The sequence below is a fragment of the Hemiscyllium ocellatum genome, chromosome 12, assembly GCF_020745735.1.
Source record: "Hemiscyllium ocellatum isolate sHemOce1 chromosome 12, sHemOce1.pat.X.cur, whole genome shotgun sequence".
Lineage (NCBI taxonomy): Eukaryota > Metazoa > Chordata > Chondrichthyes > Orectolobiformes > Hemiscylliidae > Hemiscyllium > Hemiscyllium ocellatum.
Window position 1 is genome coordinate 49676985 of NC_083412.1, and position 13066 is coordinate 49690050.

Here is a 13066-nt window from a genome sequence, read left to right on the forward strand (position 1 = left end):
AAACTGTAGATGCTGGAATCTAAAGCAGAAGGGAGGAGGCTGGAAGAAAACAGCAAGACAACATTTTGGGAGTCCTGAAGAAGGGTTACACCCAAAATGTCGACTTCTCTACCTCCTGATGCTGCCTGGCTTGCTGTGTTCTTCCAACCTCCTGCCAGTCAGAACAAAAGCATATATGAACTCAGCAAGAAGATTTTGTTCCAAAGCTGTACATTTTGTGAGAACCCAACACAAGTCTGAACAAGCCTGCAACCTCAATTGTGACTCAGCAGTGTTCATGTGACTCACCTCTTGAAAAGACATTGTCCTAAAATGATACATGGCAATAGTAGCATATAACATAGGATAGCTGGCACCTCTGCAGTTCCTATAACATCAGTCAGACAAGTAGCTGGGACTACAGGCAATACCAGCATATTGAGGAGACCATTATAAGCACAGGGTGGTGGTGGTGGGGGAGGGGTGGTGAGGAGGATGAGGGCTGCATTTAAGTGGGCAGGGGACAGGTTTCAGGTGGTGATGGCAAGGGGAGTGGCCATTGGAACCCACACTGGAGTGCTCTCATTTCCTGAGGTAATTCTTGCAACTAAAACTGTGGAGGCTCCCCATGTGTGAATTTGCTCCCAATGTGGATGTAACACAACCAGCAATGCAGTAAAGTCCTTAATGGACCATTAATTGACCATTTAAGGGTCTCGACAGGCTTAACACCACTCATTGCTGCCCTCTCCACTTCCCATAAAATTTCAGACAGGTCAGGACTAGATGAGTAGGTGGCTGCATGGCCATGTACTGGATTTTACATTAATCTCTCCTTTTTAGTGAACATATTAAATGGGCAGTATTAACTCAGCCCCATTTCTTAATCTTCCACAGCTGAATATGCCTTAAGTGAAATAACAGAGTTTCCCCATTATCATGATTTAAATGGGCAATGGGAGCTCTTGGAAGTTAATCATTGGATCATTTCTATTAGTTACTTGTGTATTTGAGCTCATTTTTTCTGAAGCTCTTGCTGAAGTTTCCAGCGTCTGTCTTGTTCCTTTGTTTTTAGTTAAAAGCTAATTCAGAAAGAAGTTGTTCCCATATATGGATGATCTGATGAGGTTTGCATTGGGAGTTAAAGGTGCCTGGGAAAATGAATGAAGTCCACGAAGAAGGACAGGATGCTCAAAGAAGGAGGAGAGAGATAGATCCCTCATAGGAAGCTCAACTTTCAATCACCCTGTCATCGGCCAATTGGGCCATATTTTGTGATGCTCTCAGGCCCTTTGGAACAGGCGGGTAAAACAGGAAATATGTCTATCAACTTTATTTCTATGATTGTGGGCCTGGAAAGGAATGGTACCTGCACAAACCTAATCTCAATAATTTAAATGCACATGTCCTTTGCACACTTTTGGGAGACAGACTAGTGTTTGCTAAATCAGGACAAGGTGCTCTGGGAAGCTTCCCCTTTTTAATAGCACAGACCCTAAGCTGCAGCAATGCACTACTGAATCATTGGTTTTGGTCATGTCATACAGAGGATAAGAGAAGATTTCCAGATTCAACAAATGTCTCATTTGTCAAAATGCTGATTCCAAGAAAGTGGCTATCTCTGCAGCAGAGCTCAAAAATCCTCCTAAAGAGACCATGGGATAGCAGTGAGAGCATGTGCCAGGAAAAGCATCATGATTCTAGTAGCAATGCTAAAATAAACATTTAACAATGTCATTCTGAGAGTTGAGGGAAGTGACTGGATGTGCACATTACATCTCACCCACCACAACATACATCTTTCACTCTGCTCCACCACTCACCTTGTAGCACATTTGATGCTCATGACTCAGCCCATAATCCTTACACTATCCTCACTCTCTCACACCTTCAAAACAAACATACGCCACCTGTATCCCATTGCATCTACAGACCTCTAGTTGTTCATTTCTCGCAGACAGCACTCAAACACACTGACTCCCAATCAATGACATCTTGGCCTCTTTCTCTTGCAGGAGAAGCTGGCAGACAGTTGAAAAGTACTAAGAGAACTCGGGAAGATTGTGTATGTACATCATCTTAATCCCTACGATGATGGGCACTGTCTTGAAGCACTGGAAACTATTTTAGATGATGGCATCTTATTACTTTATTATTTGTTATCTGTTTCACTTTCTCTGGTTCTGAAAGATGCTGTAAAATTGCGACTGCTAGATTAATTGACCGTCAAGTTCTCTATTTCCTTCCAATTACACTGTATGTTAGATTAGATTACTTACAGCGTGGAAACAGGCCCTTCAGCCCAATAAGTCCACACCGACCCTCCGAAGCACAGCCCACTCAGAACCATTACCTTACATTTATCCCTTCACCTAACACTACGGGCGATTTAGCATGGCCAATTCACCTAACCTGCATATTTTTGATTGTGGGAGGAAACTGGAGCACGCGGAGGAAACCCTGCAGAAACCCACAGGGGGAATGTGCAAACTCCACACAGAGGCGGGAGGCGGCCTGAGGCGGGAATTGAACCCGGGTCTCTGGTGCTGTGATGTAACAGTGCTAACCACTGTGCCACCATGCTGCCCACTAGAGGACACAGTGGTATAGTAATAATTCAGAGACCCAGTTAATGCTCGAGTGAAATAAGTTCAGATCCCACTCTGGTAGGGGATGAAATTTGAATCAGCTTAAATCTGGAATTAAAATCTGGTGCCATGGCAAACTTGTAACCATTGTCAATTATTGTAAAAACCTGTCTGGTTCACTATGGCCTTGAGGGAAGGATAAAAGGTCCTCACATGAGCTGGTCTACATGTGACTCCAGACCCACAACAACGTAGTTGGCTCTTAATTGCCCACAGAAATGGTTTAGCAAGCCATGCCTTGAAGTAACAAATAGTGATGGGTGAGACATACTCATATCCCATGAATGAATTTTTAAAAAAACCTTATAACCATTCTGCCTTTCTGCTGTTCCCCTTTCCTGAGTATTTCTTCAGACTCTATGGATACATGACTTCTTGGATGTCTTTCCTTTTTATCTCAAACAACTCATGTCTGAAAACACAGTCTGAAATGCTGAACCATAACTTAAAGAATCACATCCAGGTTCTGAGAGATTGCCCATTTCTTCCTGCAGCCACAAACTTACTTTCTAAGAAACATAAATTTTTAGTTTGATGTAAACATGCTAACTAATCCAGATACGTGGATGAGTCGCTCGTGAAATGATGATTGTGTGCAACATTTGTTGAATAGAACAGGCAGGAACAATAACATGCAGTACAATACATGAATGAATTTAGGTTAATCATTAAATGTCTTCCCAATGTCCACTCGCTTCAATAGGCCAATTTGAATTCTTTTGATGTTTAAATGTAGCTGCTTCTTTACTAATTAAATATTGATATAATTCATTGTACTTCTAAATTTTCAATTATATTTTAAATTAGCCTTACCTTAAATAATATATTCCTAATTCAATCAATACCAAGTTTTCCAATTGAATACACCTAAAATATCTTGACGTGATCAAATGTGTGAGTAAAGCACTAACATCAGTTAGGATCTTCAGAATGTATTCCAAATCTTATCATTTAATTTTATATTTTGGTACATTTAAGTAACAGAAAATCAATTACCTATATTTGAAAAAGAACTGTCACAAGTATGCACAGGCAAGGACAATTACTCCTGAAACATAAACAGACTGATTCACTACAAAATTTACAATACATTGTATACAAACAGCTCAGCTTATTTATGTGCACTGACAATTTACAATATAATCAGAGGAATGGTTACTGGACACCAAACTTTCACAATGATTTCTCTCCACAGATGTTGCCAGTCCTGCTGAGACGTACCAGCAATTTCTATCTTTGTTTCACCTTATTGGTTATCAGCTTGAAATCTTGTTGAAGATACAGAACCAACTGGATGTTGAGAATTTTGGACATGGCAGTTGGAGTGGGTATCTGGTGACTTCAGCTTGTCAACTTTCATTTTGCTCAGTGTCAAACAGCATCTCAGATCATGATCCATGGGCACCAGCCTCATGCATCTGTCACTCACAGACATCAGCATCTGACAGTTGCAAACCCCTCATGACCCTCATGGCACTTGTCCAATATAATTGCAGTCAGTCTAGGAAGAATATATTACATTACCATCTAATGCTGAAAGCCTTCTACAAGGATACTGTGTGTGCTGGAGAAGGCACCCAGCTCACAGAATGAATCAGGCTACATCTGACTGGTGCTCACTTCTCATCTTAAAGCTCATGCACTTAGTGCTTACCTGAATGCTTGCAGCACATCTGCCTTGCCTTGCTTTGCCTGTTAGGATGTTAGTGCTTTAGCCAGAGCCAATGGCTCATTCCTGATGGATTCATGTGTTTTATTTTTACAGAAATACACAAACAAGCTGCCTGTAAGAAGGGATTTACCTGGGATTGGAGGCTGTAGGGTTGAGGGATGAACATCTCCATGTTCAGGAATTAAGATGTTAGTTTCACACCTACAGCCAACTGCTGATGTGGTAAACTCACTGCACATGCATTCAACCTAATGGCCAGTTGTCAGAAAGTGGGTCTGGGCTTATACTGTTATCAGTCAAGGGAGGGTGCTGTCAGGCAGGGAATGCCAGTCCTATCAGTGGAGTACATTCTGCAGGCATTCCAGGGTATTGGCCATTAACCATCATCAGCTTGGAATGCTCACATGAGGAGATCTGTTCAAATGCATTCCAGGGATTGGGCAACAGTTCATCCTGTAGGTAGCAGCAGTTGATGGAATTGAATATCATCAGTCATGAAGGTGTAAAAATATCAGAAAGAGGTCTTTACATCATGTCTAGGGACTGCCCATCGAAGTTGATCACTGACCCCTTTGCCCAGGAGCCAAATATACTCTTGGGGTCCATCTGTTAATTGTTAAGCAAGTGCAAAGGGGGTTGGGTGGGCATGATGGAGCAGTGTGGAGGAGGATGGGGTGAAAAGAAGAGGTAGTTGTGGAGGTGGGAGCAAGAACAGTGAAGAGAGGAAAGTCAAAGTACATAGAGGGGTGTGCGGAATAGCATTGGAGTGCGTGGTAGGCTGCAGGAAAGGGTTTATTAAGAATAACCACCAGTAGGGAGAATAGAGGAGCAGGGTGCAATCAGTTAGGTGTCAGGTCTCAGGGGCAGGGGAAACAGTTGGAGATAAAGTCCTGTGTGGTGGGTTGCTATGTGGAGGAGTGGGAATGGTCTGTAGTGGGAAAGTGAAGTGAAAGGGAAGGGGCAGTTCTGCTGGGTACCTGGCAACTAGCAAGGGCCCAGTGCTGATGGTGTCCACCACCAGCTGTATTCCCTGCCATCTCTTACATTGTTCTGGTGCAAAATGGCTGGGAAAGTGCCCAAGGTGGGCAGAGTCAGTGATGCTTCAATCAGAAAAATCATGGGAACTTTGCTGGATGTTACAGTATTGAAGGACAATGTGCAAAAAGCTACATTTCATTTGCAAACATTTCTTCACAAATATGCAATGCATCTCGAGTAAACATGTTCATGGATCACAGGAGCATTGTGTCATATTGTTGGTGTTGGGTAAACTGACACTATCATTGCAGAGATGCAGCAATTGGTGGTAATAACTAAAAAAGAGGCGAATGCTGGCTAAAAAGGTCCCATTATTTGTAGAGCTTTGAAATGTACTGTAGGACAGGGGAACATTGCTGTATTATAAACAATGTAATAATGGCTTTAACAAATGTAATGAATGGAATGATTGATGTGGATCTGGGGTGGGAAGGAGATTGAAGTGCAGTATGTACTCTCTCTTATTGTATTGTGTTGGTCATTCATCTGGCGGGGGATCTTCACCAAATTGATGCAGGTACTCCCATCAGTTCCACAGTTGAGCAGAAGGTAGGACTTCAGAAAATGTAGTTACATAGTTTGGATTGGTCTGTGGACAGGTTGGGGTGCAGGTGGGGTGTAAACACAGACAGAGTGTGCCACACCATCTGGATGTGCTATACTCTGTACAATTGGAGCAAGCAATGAGGTGATGTGATAGATGCTGAGGAATCAGGGGAACAGGAGCAATTGTCCAGGGAGAAGGACGATGACTTTAAAATGGAGGAAGTATTTCTGTTGCGTGACAAAGCTCAACTGTGTCAGTGCTACAACTAGTCAGGACCTAATTGACACCCAGTTCAATAGATGAGAGCTGGGTGCAACAGAACATTATGCACTGTTCAGGTTATCATGCCAGTGTGAGCTTTACATTGTGGGTGTTAACTGCAGCCTGTATTTGTTTCCTTTCCGTTTCCTTTTGCTATCTGTGATAAAAGCTCATTTTTAGACATGTCTGATTGTTTGTCTGTATGTGATGTTCCCTAACTGGGCAGTGACAAAATGTGGTTGACCAGAATATGGAGACAGAATCTGTACAACTAGAGAGGGTGCTTTGATGGGATGTATCTAGGAATAGGTAAACTGTGCAACAAGGTAGTTAAATGGGAACTAGGTGAGAGTCTGGGGTTCTGTTGTGAATGAGAGTGTCAGCCATGCTAGTTGTGTGCCAGTGGAGGTGAGGTTTTGTGACTGCTGTGCCATGTCCTTCTGGGAATAGCTTATGGCAAGATGGCGATAGGATCAGAAATGAAAGATGCCCATTTAGAATTTAAAGTATTTAAACCATGAAACTGCAAGATGATGGTAAGTGGACATCTCAGAAAGAATGGGATAAACAGTGCTTCTCTTGAGTAGATAGATTTTCATGCAACAAGATGTAAGCATTCTCTTCAGTGATCCTCCAATATTAATTCAGTTGGTGCCATCTCATTCTCCCTTCTTGCATATGTCTAAAAGTCTTTCAAACTTCCGAGCTCAGAAATGTAACTTGCTGCTGATAGGTGATGCCGGCACTGCACAATATTGCAACCTGCCATCTGTACTTGACTGCCTATTTGTAGCTCATCATCCTCATTTCAAGGAAGTTGGGTCATTAACATGGTAAAAGCAGACTGCATTTACGCTCCAATTCCTAATTACCAGCAAGTTAAAATTCCACATTGTGTTCCACTGGAAAATACAGCAAGGATTAACAGGAAAACCCTAATGAAATTCCAATTGCTAAGCTTCCAGTTTGCAGAAAATAAACATATTTTCCAAAATATTTTAGCTTAAATTAGTATATGCAACATGATACATATATACCAAATATCCCCACATGGCTTAATTTTCTACTGTTTTAATACAGTTAGTCAACTGAAGGTAAGTAGTTTAGCAGTTCTGCATAAATAAACAGTAAATCAGCAACAGATTTTATACCCAGAATATTATAGTGTTTTATATGCACTGGAATTAAGATTAAATACTAAAATGAAAAGACATAAAATAATATGCGCTGCTGATTTACTGACTATCACCAAAGGCAAATTTCACGCCCAAAATATAAAATTTTCAGAGAGGTCAGTCATTAAAAATGCTATCACAGCTCTTAAAAATTAACTAGTGTGATAATGTGTGAGAAGGGACCTGTTCAGTTAAATGAATTGGCTTGACAAATTCAGTTTACTTCATGTGTTATAAATTTTAAAAATCAACAAATATTTCAGTTATTCTGAGGCATTTTAACCATTTGTCTTTTTGGTTCACATCTGGTATGTGCTCTTCACAGCCTGAAGTCTCTTTGTGTTTTGAGCTGTAAAATATTCAGCTTGTGGCCTCCGGTAATGATGCGTAGCAGCTTGGAATCCAGTTTGAATCCAGTTTTAATTCTGCCTGTTGTGTGTCACGGAATATTCGGTTAAATCATCTGCAGCTCTGAGATTCTGAAAATTACATTTTAGGTCCAAAGGCCTTCATAAGTCATTTGCAATACATTTAATCCATTAATAAACGTATCTTAAACTTCATTTAAAACTTTCCTGTCTTTTATGCCTATTTGACTTATTCTGTGATTGTGAGTTCTTTTACTTGTCTGAGTTGATGAACTGTATTTTTAAAAGGACTGGTTATCTGTAATTGATGTAACCTTTTAGATACATTTTAGAAATTGTGAGTAATGATGTTAAATAATAGCTGTAGAAATGCAAAGGGTTCCTTCATGAAGTGCAACTCAATTCAGTTATTGTTAGAAAAAAAATAACATTCAGAAATAAGCACAGAGAAAGGATGTAGCTTGCAGACAGCCATGACAGATGATGAATAACTTAATGATATTGACTAGATGATTCAACATAGAAGCTGACATGAGCTATACCTTCTTAGATGGAGATATCTATTTATGACATGCCCTGCCTGTTTTGTTCTGCTATGATTCAATAGTAACCATTAAGCTAAAAATAAATACTTTTTTTCATATTATTTTTTGTAACTATGTTGTCAATTGAATTGACATACATACTACCATACATTGAAATCAGAACGTTTAGTCTCTCTGGTATTTTCCACGTATTTAAAGATTGAATAAGTTTGCATGTAATTATCTGAAGGTTTTGGCAGATCAAAGAGCAGTTACACCTGGCTGATCTGTTTGAGAGTACTGTTATCCAGTAAGATCTGAATATAAGAATAAACAGAAGGAACAACACACAGCAGTTTAAAATGTTAGAAAAGGTGCATAAAATGTATTAAAAACCTTAATTGATATAACAGTGACACTACGATACCAAAGCTGGCAAACAGTCTGAAAGTTATGCCATCATTTTCATTTGAAGGACTGAAATTAACTAACAGATTTGATGAAGTACCTATCATTATGTTGGTCTTGTAATATTTCTGAATTTATGTAATTTGTTCAATTATGAAGACTGGGACTATTTTCTGTCACTTCATATTCATTAGTATATCTTCACTTCATATTTCAAAAATAGTCCATTATAATAAGCTGGTACTGTTCAAATGAATCATTGAGTTTATAAACATAAATACACTTTAATATCTTGAGAAGGAGGTGAACCAAAGGATCTGGAATTAAGAGTTAATGCAAGGCCTCATCCTGTACTGACAAGATTTAGAACGTAGAACATAGGCAAGTATAGCACAGGCCATTTGGCCCACGATGTTGTGCCGAGGATTAATTGTAATGTAAAATAAAATAACTTAACCTACGCATCCCTCAATTCACTGCTATCCATGTGCATGTCCAGCAGTCGCTTAAATGTCCCCAATGACTCTGCTTCTACCACCACAGCTGGCAACGCATTTCATGCATTCACAACTCTCTGCGTAAAGAACCTACCTCTGATGTCTCCTTTATACCTTCCTCCTAATATCTTTAAACTCCTTGTACCAGTCAATCCTGCCCTGGGGAAAAGTCTCTGGTTATTGACTCTATCTATTCCATTCATTATCTTGTATATCTCTTGCTCCTTCTCTCCAGAGAGAAAAGTCCAAGCTTATTCAACCTCTCTTTATATGATAAGCCCTCCAGTCCAGGCAGCAGCCTGGTAAACCTTCGTTGCACCCTCTCCAAAGCCTCTGTATCTTTTCTATAGTAGGGCGACCAGAACTGGACACAAGATTCCAAGTGTGGTCTCACCAGGGACTTGTAGAGCTGTAGCAAAACCTCACAGCTCTTAAACTCAATGCCCCTGTTAATGAAGGCCAAAACACCATATGCTTTCTTAACAACCCTATGCACTTTGGTGGCAACTTTGAGACACCAAGATCCCTCTGTTCCTCCACACTGTCAAGAATCCTGTCTTTAATCCGATATTCAGCATTCGAGTTCGAACTTCCAAAATTCATCACTTCACATTTATCCAGGTTGAACTCCATCTGGTGTTTCTCAGCCCAGCTCTGCATCCTGTCTATGTTGCAATGCAGCCTGCAATGGTCCTTGATACTATCAACGGCACCTCCAACCCTTGTGTCATCTGCAAATTTACGAACCCAACCCTCAACCTCCTCATCAAAGTCATTTAAAAAAACTACAAAGAACAGAGGCCAAAGAACAGAGCCCTGCGGGACCCCACTCAACACTGACCTCCAGGCAGAATATTTTCCATCTACAACCACTCTCTGCCTTCTGTCAGCCAGTCAATTCTGAATCCAGATAACCAAATCTCCCTGTATCCCATACTTCCTGACTTTATAAATGAGCCTACCATGGGGAACCTTATCAGTCTACCTTGCTGAAGTCCATATACATCACACCCACTGTTCGACCTTTGTCAACCTGTCTCATCACCTCTTCAAAGAACTCAATAAGAACTCTCACTAAGCCATGCTGACTGCCTTTAATCATGCTATGCCTTTCCAAATAGTCATAAATCCTACCCCTCAGAATGTTTCCAAAACTTTGCTGACCACAGACGTAAGACTGACTGGTCTGTAATTGCCAGTGATTTCCCTATTACCCTTCTTGAAAAGAGGAGCAACATTTGCCTCTTTCTAATCCTCCGGTACAACGCCTGTGGAGAGTGAAGAGGCAAAGATCTTCGCCAACGGCTTAGCAACCTCCTTTCTTACTTCCCAGAGCAGCCTAGGATAAACCTGATCTGGCCTTAGGGATTTATCAATCTTAATGTTTGCCAAAATTTCCACCACATCAACTTCATCAATCTTGATCTGTTCAAGCCTATATCCCAGCTTCTCAAAGTTCTCATTCACAACATGGTCCCTTTCCTTAGCAAAAACCAAAGCAAAACTCATTTAGGGTTTCCCCTATCTGCTGAGACTCCACACACAAGTTCCCTAAGCTATCCCTGACTGGCCCTACCTTCTCCCTGATCATTCTCTTATTCCTCACGTATGAGTAAAATGCCTTTGGGTTCTCCCTAATCCTTCCTGCCAAGCCTTTTTTGTGCCCCCTCCTGGCTCGCCTCAGTCCATTTCTGAGCTCCTTTCTAGTAAACCTGTAAGTCTATAAAGCTGTGCTAGATCCTTGCTTCCTCAACCTTACATAAGCTGCCTTCCTCCTTTTGACGTGAAATTCCTCTGTTTTTGACATCCAAGGTTCCTTAATCTTACCCCTTCTTACCTGTCTCAGAGGAACAAATTTGTGCATCACTCACAACAACTGCTCCTTAAATAGTCTCCACATGCCTGCTGTGCTCTTTCTGTGGAACAATTGCTCCCAGTCTGTACTTCCCAACTCCTGTCTGATAGCGTCATAATTTCCTTTTCCCCAATTATGTATCTTCCCTTGGTAAGTGCTCCTTTCCCTCTCCAAGGTTATGGTAAATGTGAGGCAGTTGTGGTTACTGTCACCAAAGTGTTCTCCCACCACGAGATCTGACACCTGTTCTGGCTTATTGCCGAGCACCAAATCCAAAGTGGACTTTCCCCTCATTGGTCTGTCTACATACTGAGTAAGGAAACCCTCCTGAACACCTGACAAAAACGGCTCCATCCAAACCGTCTGCACTAAGGAGGTTCCAGTCGATATTGGGAAAGTTGAAACCACCCATAACAACAACTCTGCTCCAGACGCATTTTTCCAAAGTCTTCCAGCCTATGAGTTCTTCAATCTCTTTACTGCTATTTTGCAGTTCCCTTGCTGTTCCTAACTTCCACCCAAACTGACTCAATAGACAAACCTTCTTCAACAACCTTCATTTCTGTAGCTGTGATGCACTCTCTGATTAGCAATGCTATTTTTTTTCCACCCTCCCTGTTCTTTTTAAACATCCTAAACCCTGGAATATCAAGCAACCATTCCTGTCCCCGTGAAACCCACATCTCCGTTATGGCCACAACATTGTAGCCCCAAGTACTGATCCATGCTCTAAGTCTGTCAGTCTTACTTCAGACACTCCTTGCATTAAAGCAGATACACTTTAATCAATCCCTTTGTTTCATCGCATGAGAAACCTTCCCGAGAGATACACTACATCCTGTCACTGTTCCATCTGCAACTGCCACCCTCTCAGATATGTGCCTCTGATTCCCACCCAGGATGTTTGTGCCCCTCCAGTTCAGGTGCAACCTGTCCTTCATGTGCAGGTCCCAACTTCCCCAGAAGGTATCCCAATGGTCTAAGTAGCTGAAGCCCTCCCTCCTGCACCAGCCTCGCAGCCATGTGTTAAACTGCATTCGCTGACTGTTCCTCACCTCACTGTTTCGTGGCACCAGTAGCAAACCTGAGATCACTACTCTACTCGTCCTGCTCTTCAGCTTCCAACCGAACTCTCTGTGGTCACTTTTCAGATCCTCAATTCCTTTCCTAGCTATATCATTGGTGGCAATATGTACCATGATTTCTGGCTGCTGACCTCCCCCTTCAGAATCCTGTAAACCCAATCGGTGACATCCCGGACCCTGGCACCAGGGATGCAACATACCTTCCGGGAATCCCATTGCTGACCACAAAATCTCCTGTCAATCCATCTAACTATTGAGTCCCCTACCACTAACACTTTTCTATTCTTCCCCTTTCCCTTCAGACATCTGACAAGTATGGCTTTTCCCTGGTAGGCCATCCCCACCAACAGTATCCAAAATGGCATACTTATTGCTGAGGGGAACAGCCACAGGGGATCCCTGTTCTGACTCTGGGTTCCTTTTACTCCTCCTGATTGTAACCCAGCTGTCCTTTTCCTGTGTCTGGGGAGTGACCGCCTCCCTGTACATTCTCTCAATTTCCCCCTCAGCCTCCAGAATGATCCATAGATTATCCGGCTCCAGCTCCAGTTCCCTAATTCAGTTTTTGAGGAGTTGGAGTTGGGTGCACTTCCCGTAGATGTGGTCAGCAGAGACATGTAGTGTCTCTCACCTGCCACATTCTGCAGGAGGAACATGCAACTGTCATAACATCCACATCCCACTACTTTGAAAGCCTGCACAGAACCAAACAAAGGAAGAAAAGAAAAAAAAAGTGAAAACCTGAAAACTTACCGAGGTTACAGATTCTTAGTAAGGTTAGAGGAGGTGGGTGGGAGGGAGACCCTACGGTGTAGAGTCTTGCTTTTCTATCTCCCCCATTTAAAAACTTCCCGGCAGTCCTCATTTCTCTCTGCCCTCTCTCCTCGCTGCTCTGTTCAAACAATTTTCTTTCTTACTCACCTTCCCAGCAGTCCCTCGCTCCTCCCTCACACCTCTTGGCAATTTATTTACCTATTACTTTAAAATGTGAAAACGTCATGGAGTTGGG